The sequence below is a fragment of the Haliotis cracherodii genome, unplaced genomic scaffold (assembly GCF_022045235.1).
Source record: "Haliotis cracherodii isolate W230 unplaced genomic scaffold, xgHalCrac1.p SCAF_30, whole genome shotgun sequence".
In the NCBI taxonomy this organism is placed as follows: domain Eukaryota; kingdom Metazoa; phylum Mollusca; class Gastropoda; order Lepetellida; family Haliotidae; genus Haliotis; species Haliotis cracherodii.
In genome coordinates this window covers 2,154,942-2,165,215 of record NW_027266287.1, presented here as the reverse complement: position 1 = coordinate 2,165,215, position 10,274 = coordinate 2,154,942, and the positions used below count along the sequence as shown (strand labels likewise).

The 10,274-nt window shown below is 41.2% G+C and overlaps 2 pseudogenes; both read right to left on the bottom strand.

Moving 5' to 3' along the window:
* Positions 1 to 231: 231 nt before the first annotated feature.
* On the bottom strand, positions 232 to 4,771 carry LOC139476955 (uncharacterized; annotated as a pseudogene).
* Positions 4,768 to 8,787, bottom strand: LOC139476954 (uncharacterized; annotated as a pseudogene).
* Between the last annotated feature and the right edge of the window lie 1,487 nt (positions 8,788 to 10,274).

Below are 10,274 nucleotides of genomic sequence, written 5' to 3'. Positions count from 1 at the left end.
GAGACAGTACTCGAAATTTCGAGAAAATAATTTTGATAACGAGAAATTTTGTTACAAAACAAACCAATGCTTCCCAAGTGGCATCATAGGCTTTCGTAGGTTTCAACTTCATAAATCTTCTAATTTCAGAAGAGATGTCGACAATATAATGTCAACGCTTCTCGTCATACATATACGCTCACATGACTTTCAGTCCAGTTAGCTGAACAGATATTGAAAATTGAACTTATTTTATATTTGCCTGTTGTCTGCACCGTCGCTGATATCAAGAAGATTGTCGCAGAACTGTTCTGGGCTGTTTTTCCTTTCTAGCGCCATGTATGTGTTACTGATTTGGGAGATGGGAGCATTCAGAGAACTCTCTGCGGGTGTCGATGGAAGGTGCTGACAGGGTCTGTGAATATCTTAGAATTTCATCTTTCTGCGTCTGAAGAAATGAGCATGTCTTTCAAAATGCCAACTAATAATCATTTTCACTTTCATGTTATTAGATCTATTGATATTTGCTTAATAAGAGAACAATGGTGGTCAAGTTATTGTGGTTTAATTGTGCGTGATTAATTAATCCTTATTAAAGGGTTGGTTGGTTTGTTGTTTAACGCCGCACTCAGCAATATTCCAGCTATATAACGGCGATCTGTAAATAATCGAGTCTGGACCAGACAATCCAGTGATTTACATCATGAACATCGATCCACGCAATTGGGATCGATGACATGCATCAACCAAGTCAGCGAGCCTGACCACCCGATCCCGTTTGTCGCCTTTTACGACAAGCATAGTCGCCTTTTACGGCAAGCATGGGTTGCTGAAGACCTATTCTACCCCCGATCTTCACGGCAAGCATTGGTTGCTGAAGACCTATTCTACCCCGGATCTTCACGGGTCCCTTATTAAAGGGAAACGGCACCAGGTTTGTATAAGGCTCTACCAAGGCTTGTTGTGGGTACCTTCCCAAAACGTCTCCGAACACAGCAGGATGCAATACTTACACATTCAGAGAACTATCTGCAATCATACAAAAGGGAAACGGCATCATAGCTGTATAAGGCTCTACCAAGGTTTGTTGTGGGTTCCTTCCCAAGACGTCTCCGAACGCGATTTGTTTCAGTCTGCCTACTTTGTGTCTCACTCCCATACCACCCACCACACAGACAACCACAGCAGGATGTAATACTTACACATAGAGAACATGTCCAATGAAACCGACAAGCAGGGACACAATGATCATCCCACAACACACTCCCACAATCATCGCAGCGTCTGGAAGCAAATAAGAAATCAAAATCACAAACTAAACTAAGGAAACTTATTAGTTATCCGTCACCAAAAGTCTCTTGAAATACCATTTAACCTTGTTGAAGAAAGGACAATAACAACTTACATGCAAGCTATATATAACATGTCTCGGAAAAATATTAAATATTTGTTCTTTCCATTTCATTGATGTCAGGTATATTTGAAGATGGTGGTTTCACCACAGTATTTGAGGGATTTATTCGCGCATCAAGTTGACACTCGATGAAACTCCAACACTGTGCGTAAAGCCAAAATCACTCACTGTATCATAGAATGGATATTGCTTAAACACAAAACTAATTTTGTATTGCTCAAATCGCACGAGTGAAAAAGAGTCTATGTGATTGATAGTGTGTGGTACAATAAGTCGAACACACAACTCCATGGCCATTACAGAAACGCAACGATATACAACTCAGATTTGGTAGCTTTGCATATTGTGGACTTGACACAAAAAGCAACGACTTATCGAAGTGGAGAGGAGACAGGCAAATGGTTGAATTTGGAAAGTATTCAGTTCATGTTGGCTATTTGCATGTCGATTGCTCCACGTTTGCAGGCATGCATCAGGTACCAAAGTGGTCACCCAGGCCCATGACTATAACTCGCATCAACATGTTCCTGAAGGATTCACCTTGACTTAACATTGTGCATAAGCACCTGCTCAATTGTAAAAGTATAAATTAAAACAAATTGGTCTTATGTTCAAGTTGCGTTTTTATAGTTAAATACAATACTTGTACATTCACAGAAGAACTACTTATACAAGTCACTCACTGACTGACGGACTTTGGAGTGGAGTTTGACCACTAATTGTTGGTATCACTCCTGAAAACATGAGAAAATATTTAATAAGTTGAAACCATGACTGCCATTACAAATGTAACATTGAAGACAAAATGTTCCTTTAATTCTCTTTTCCACTAAAACATCAGCGAATTTGTGATGAATCATAAAAGAAAACAAGTGCCAGATGTGTCATCAATCCTTGATTATTCATTGTAGTAGGAATATATCTAGCATGTACAAACACCTTCGGATATACATGTACACGGCTATGTAAATATACATGCATGGCTCAACTTTAGAGGCATTGATATAAGGGCTTACTTACGTCTGTGATCTGGAGATTTAAAACTGAAGCCTCCATTGTCGATGTGATAATTATTGTATCCCAGGACACCGAAGGGGGTATTTGAGCGGATGAACGTTGACGAACCAACTATGCATGTCCCTACTTTATATCTTGTCCTTGGAATTGGTGTCCAGTCCACGTGAATATTGTTCACTGTAGCGACGTTCAAAGTGCACGTTGTTACTTCCTTTATCTGTCAGTATTTGTAAAGTACCACCATAGATTAGTGTACTTTGTTTTGTGTGGTATTTAACGGGTGGTAAGACAGTGAACAAGCCTTGCTTGAAGTACCCACTTAGCCCTGCAACTGTACACAGTGTTGTCATGACTGGATGTGTGGTGTTGAAGTAGAGATGCGTGCGGAGTCCATATCGCTTTTTGTACACCCTTGTGTCACTAACAGATACTGTAGAGCCGCCATTGAACCTGATCTGAGTGTCACTGTGGTGGGTGACGACCTGAAGCTGGTATGGCAGGGAACTGTGATATCGTTCCGGACTATTATCACGAATCGCAACAACATATTCTTGTCCATGGTGGCTGTTCGGGAGAAGTTGTTCATGGGCAATCAGACGAATGTAAGAAGAGGTTTTATATGTCGCAGTGTAGACGGCGATAGTCTCTTCTGTCGTTACAACTGTTCCCGTGAGATCAGATGAACTGTTGATTGTGAAAGTTTGGTACTCCATTAGTGTGAGGCTGAGCGTGTCTCCGTGGGTGTACGATTTGTTGTCATAGGTTACGTTACCATCCAGTCTAAATGTGATGTCCACATTCGTCTTCTTGCTGTGTGTGGCAATCACCATCAATGAGATGTAGCCACCAGAAGGATGGCAAGACGTCATGACGTATTTTGTCCCTAAAGCGGAGATAGGGAGTGGAGAGAAACGAGTGGAGCCGCTGAGTCCTCTGATCCGAATATCAACACTCTCTACATGGACAAGCATAGTTTTATTTTGAATACCATTTGTTGTGTTTACACAATATTGGGGGTAGAAATAGTCAGTGTTGAATGGTACGGATCTGGTACCTGCCATTGTGCTCGTTCCTCTCCAGTTGATGGAAGTATTAAAAGGATGTATTGAAAACTTGGGAGTGCCATCAGGTATGTTCGTCCTAAATACACACCTACTCAGAAAAAAACAGGAAGTGTAGTCAATTATCACTTCTAATGTAAACTGTGGTAGAATAGCTTTTCATATGCATTTGGTTTTTATAGTACCCTTGGTACTATCTTTCTTTGACTAGCATCCAATCATCACAAAATGTGACATACAAAAGTGCACACTTGTTATTAGGATTAAAGTGTTTCATTGAAAGCATCACGACATATTTGATTTGCTGGAGATTGCAGAGATCAGTGAAACTGTCGCATATACTGAACCGCAAAAGAAACGTCACCCCAAGTTACATTGCATAAAAAGTTGTCATTTAAATATCTGGGTATTTTTTGTCTAAGTTTGTAAAATTTAACATTACCTTGTCCGGAAAAATGAAATTTGATGATAAAAAGACAAAGCAGATGACAATAAAACCGATCGCCAAAACGCATCACTGCAACGGCCATAGTAAACCGATGCACGTGAGTTCCGTGCAAATTGAAATGCACATGTGGGTCCCCATTTCTTGCCCTATAAAAATCCACCCAGATCGGATAACATTCATTCGTTATTGAATTGCTACCACATGCCAAGATTGACAAGAAATCAGCGACACCAAGCCTTTGGACGATTGCAAGTTGGACAAACCGCCCGGCAAGTAGCCAATGCATTTCAAGTCCACGTAAGATGAGTGAGTGAGTTGGATTTGACGCCGCTTTTAACAGTTTTCCAGTTATATCGCGGCGGGTCAACTTTATGTGGGGGGAAAGCCTGAAGTGATACAGGTCTCAGACGTTTACCACTTCAGTGAAATCCACAAGCACGGGTATGGTGCTGACAAACCTAGGAACATAATCAGGGCGAACCGGGATCCGAACCCACAATCATAGGTTTCTGATGTGCCCAAGGGACGCAACTCTCCACAGTGAAATGCGGCGCCTTAGACGACTGTGCCACACAGGCCCCCGTCTACGTAAGGACCATATACAGGCTCCAGCAAGGGTACCAGACCACCAACACTACAGATGACCGACCACGTAGTGGAAGACCAAGGGTCACGACCCGACGTTAGGATCGTCGGATTGTGGGACAGCATCTTCAAGATCGCTTTGTTACTGCCGCAGAAACTGCTCGACAGACCATGGGGACACACCAGCGACACATTAGTGCGGATACCGTGCGTCGACGATTGACGATTGACAGGCCACACCGAGGACCCATTCTGACGCCACGTCATCGCCGGGACCGTCTGCAGGTGGGCAACACAGCACCAGCATTGGCACCACCAGCAATGGAGAAGAGTCCTCTTCTCAGACGACAACCCTTACTGTATCTCAATAGCAGATGGCAGAGAGAGATGCTTTTGTTGTTGAGAGAGACTCGTGGGGTGGTCCAAGCATCATCGTGTGGGGTGGAATTGGTCTTGCATAGAGGGTTGGCCCTGTGGTCTTCCAGAACATCGGTCCAGGGAGAGGCAAGGGTGTCACAGCAGCTCGGTACAATGATCAAGTCTTGAGACCACACGCCATACTTCATTTGGCACGTTGCTGCAACCTTGAGTTTCAGCATGATAACGCCCGGGCCCACACTGAGAGAGCAACAAGAGACTTCCTCCAGCAGAATGACATCAAAAGAATGCAGTGGCCTGCCCTCAGTCCCGATGTAAATCCCATTGATCACCTGTGGGACGAGACTCAAAGACGGCTGAATGACGTCCGACCAAGGCTGATAAACTGCAGCTGAACTGTGTCAGGCGTTCCTCAGAGTGTGGGCACAAGTGCCTATGGCCTTCATCAACCGCCTCATCCATTCCATGTATCAACGTTGCACGGCAATCATCAATGCACATGGCGGACACATGAGATACTGACTTATGACGCCATTTTCTCAGAGACTAGTCTTGTGTTTCACTTTAAGAAAATTTGACACTTTAATGTCAACCTTGATGATCCATTTTGCCAAGTTTCATCTTTCTTATATGTCTCAAAGTATGTTTAAAACGTTTGGACAAATAAGTGACGTTTCTTTTGCGGTTAGATCGATGCATAAAGGTTCAGAGTGACAAAAGCTCTATCCAAAAGACTAAGACAAGTGGAACAAGCTCCTAAAAGTCAACTTTCCCTTTATGTCAAGCGACATTCCATCAGCTTGAGGGGCATTTTGCGTCTACATTTCACAACTTTTGAGATACAACTGAGCATGCTCTTTCTACAAAGGTTTCAAAAACATCATACGATGCTTGCTTGAAAGTTGACTGAACAGGGTCACAACATTCAAGGCCCCAAAGCTTTCAAGAAGTTTTATGGTACAAATGTGGTTGACATTTCCAAAGTAGACGTTTTAATTCCAAAATCGATGTCCGATGCAATTCACCATTTTGACTTTTACCACATGATCCTGTTTGTTTGACAGAGGAGGAAAAGGGGCTTCTGTATGATTATGGGAAGGGGTTGTCGCATTATTTATAAGTGAATAAAAGTGACAAACAAATAACAGTAATCATAAATAATACCAGCTAAAAGATTGTACGATTCCGACTATATCATAAGCAGATGTTAATGAATGACTTCCACATAGTGATGACACCAGGTGTTCACGAGAGATCAGTGTCAGTGTCAGAAATGCAGAAGTACGCTGTAAAATAAAATCCAAATACGAAAGGAACATTACAAAAATAAAACTTGTGATTATCATCAAAATATTGTGAAGTAACCCTCCGTATTCGATTAGCAAATCAGCAACTTATTTTGAAATTATAAACGGGCATTCCATCAACCTTGCCAAACTCCACGATGACAGTTACATCACGATCATTTGCCATCACACTTTCTTGTGGAAGTATCGTGGTATTTTTGAGTCCTATAAAGCTCTCGAACCAACACGACACCAGTTTGCAGGGACTAGATGAATAGTGTTTTTAAATATTTAACTTAAATACCCACATGTGTAAAAGCTAGTGGGTAACAGAAATTTGAATACCCAGATAGAATTACAAAACCAAATGATTTTAAAATGCACGGGTAAAATACCCACAACACCAAAAGCTTATCTGGAGCTCTGTTGACATACGATTGCACAGATGGAATGGTAGCAAAGACACTTTTCGCACCATCTCGTCTAATTAGTGTCACCATAACCGGTCGCGTGGCACTTACATGAAGACTCCTGTACAGTGGCCGCTGATAGAAACGTTTCTCGACAAGGGAAATTGCTGCTCCACTATTGAACTTGATCTGCGTGTCGCGTTGCTCTGTGGTCACCTGAAGTTGGCTATATCTTACAGGTGTATCAACAGCAACAACAAATTCCTGGCCGTAATGTTTGACAGGAAGTAGTTGATCATATGCTGTATATGTGTTGTTGTAAATTATAACAGCATAGACGGCTATGCTGTACCTCGCACTGATCACAGTTCCATTGATATCATACTGGGTGAGTATCGTCAGTGTTTGATAGGGACCAAGGCCAATGGAAAGACGACCGCTATAACTGTAACTTTGACCATTGACGTCTAAATACCCTTGTACAATTCTCAAACTGATCTGCACATCAGTGCTTTGATTCTGATACTCCCCAGTATACTTACTATCAGATGGCACTATGTACTTGGTTCCTAGTGCAGATATTGGTAGGGGAGAGAACCTACTTTCGCCACCTACTGCTATTACCATATCAGCATCGCTGGCACTCAAATGATGGCCTTGGGTTCAATAGCACTTCCAATCTTCATTTTGTCATCAATAGACACTGAGGTAGAACCGAATTATCTACACTGTGTTGATGTTCCATATGCAAAGTGAGGATACTGTACCTGTAATAGACCTCCGGTCTCTCCAGCTATTGCATTAACATAGGTGTATCTCGTCTTGTATGCCATAACTGCCAGGAAGTCTTCACCTGTTGAAGTTAAAACAAGATTACAAAGCGGCGTATATTCCAACCATCGTGTACAGAAGGAGGTGCTCAAACAACCAATAAAGGATAAAACGAAGTCGGATAAAATAAAACGTGTAACCAACACGCTTGTAATAAATAACCCGATGTGACCCGATGTTGATAAAACATCAACGTTAGAGAATAACGATTATCCGACCACGCAGATTTCACCAGGCTCTTTAAAGGCAAAAGATGAAAATTATATAAATGGGTTATTTCTAGATGACACTAGTTGTCCGCGAAAGGATACGCATGTCCTGTCCTACCGGTTGGACCAGAAAATCAAAATAAAGAACACTTTTTAGCTGTCACATTTCAGACCAGATATTTCTTCACCTCTGTTTTCTTTTCAGAAGAACCAAGTGCTGTTTTGATTTATTCTCTGAATATAATATTGTAAACATTTAATTCTGTCTACATTTTGTGACAAGGATAAGGCTCACGTCATTTCGTGTTTGTTTAAGAATTGACCTTCACCTGTGTGAGTTCATTGGAGTATGAACCTTCATAGAGTGAGGGCCAAACTGTATGAACGTCGGAGCTTGCGACGATCATTGAAAGGTGAATAAAGATGCGTCAAACAGACACTAAGGTAAATTCATAGATGAACGTCAATTTCGCGGTCATGTCACCGCTCTCGCGACCAATGGAAAAGCTGTATATCGTGTAAACTTCAAATTAAAAAATTATTTGTTGTTAAACGCTGCCCTTAGCAATATTCAAGCTGTATAACCAGTACACCATGCTTGTCATAAGAATCATTTAAGATTATTGAGTGGTCCGATTTTGTGATGTTGACGAATATATTTCATGTTGCCCGAAGGAGTTGATCATTGCTCGAGCATTCAGTTAATGGTTGTATGGTCTAGGTCCATTATTTTATTTGTAAGAAAAGACAAACCAGTGTTTGATACTGTTAGCGACAATCCACGCCGTCGAGGGGCGTTGACACGCTATCAACCATGTCAGCGAGTGTGACAACCTGATTCACTGAGTCGACACAAACCACAAACATAATTTGCAAGGTTTCAAGTTCCTGAGGCATCAATTATTGACGATATTTCGAAAACACATAAGCATAAATCGCAGACAGTTATGCCCAAATTTGATGATACATTACATGGACCAGGTGCACTTTGATGTTGTGTCTCATCGTTTGAATTTCAGGGAAAAACTATTTTGAATTTCAGTTGTCTTCTAAGTTTCAGTTTCGTTTCAAAGTCTACAGAAACAAGTTCCATTTTTCAACTGAGCTACAGAAATGTTCTTACCACGGACACTTTGCATTGCCAGAAGGAGCAGCGCCAAAGGAAACATCTTGTGAATCTTGAAATGCTTTCTTTTACATTCCAAACACCTGAATGAGCAATGGTACTTTTGAATATACAACAAAGTTCCTTAGATGGCATTGTCTAAATGTATATCATTATTTTCAGAATCATGACTTATTAAAAATTGCAAACTAATTTCTTTTTAATATATATGGTGCTTTGTGTGCTTCTTTATCAACACTGCATTAAAGCATGGTTTCTTTATTTCCTAACGGACAGTAACTAACCAAGACTTTCATTGAACCAACACATAAACCTTTCAAACATTTATCAGCAGTTTCAAGACACAAGTTGTTAACAGAACTATCAAGCACGATTTCATTCCGAGATCCATCTGCTGTACTCCTAGACTACGTCGGGGAACAGACGGTGACTCCCCAACTTCAGCTTACCGCTGTTTGGGACATCTCCCCTGTCTGATCCTGCTTAGTTGATTCTGTTGGCCGTCGATGACCCGTTCCGTACAGCAGTACTGCTTTAGCCAGTGTATGGGCGATCAGCTGTTCATCCACGCAATTTTGAAACACGTAGATGTCGCACGTCACCCGCCGCCCACACAGAATGATTGGAATAGACATTTGAAACAGTTTAATATTCTATTTTATGTAGGACCTGAGATGTTGACAGGTTGGTATTATTTTCAGGACCTTTAGATCCCAAATAGACAGCAAATCAATGAGGACATTACAGTTTCCGTTATGTGTGAACGTAAGATGCAGCTGGCCGGTGAGCAACAGACTTTCATGTTTCCTATACACGGTCAATAGTCTGAGAATATAATAATTTCTAGCATCATAATCAGTGAACAATTACAACAAAATTAAACACTCGTAAAGTATATCATGCTGTGTGTATTCAAACGTATATAGCTGGGATTAGCCAGATTTTGCCTGTATAGAGGGAAAGCATAGTAATCGCAAGTCTTGCACCATGTGTTTGACTTCCACCATTCATACTTTGCAACTGTAAGAAAAAGATATCTAAAAAAACAAGGGTCATCAGAAGATGACAAATCCCGCGGCCCCCACAAATTAGAGAGAACAAATCTTATGACTGTCCAACTGGAAACAGAAAAAAATGTTTTTTTAAAGAATTCCTAAATAGGAAAAGACACAACTTCAGCCCTCGACTTATAAATGTTACAAGTTTGGATGAAAAATGCTGAATAGGTATTTAGTTCTGTTCCAGAAACGACACCTACTTCCGTTTAAGTCTTCAACCCTGACCGACTGACCGACTGACTGAGTTTTAAGCCCGTGGCCCTTACTTTCTCCAATGTTCACACTGTTGTCGAGTGTATGTCATGACAAATAAACTTCAGTAATATGAAAGAAAGAACAGGGTAATCTTGAACTTCTTTTGTGTAGAACATATTTCTCAAAGATCGGGGCTCGTCTCCATTACTTTTCAGAATGGCGGGTTCACGGACTTCTATACTGAATCTTATTTAGCATCATCATGAAACGTTACTGC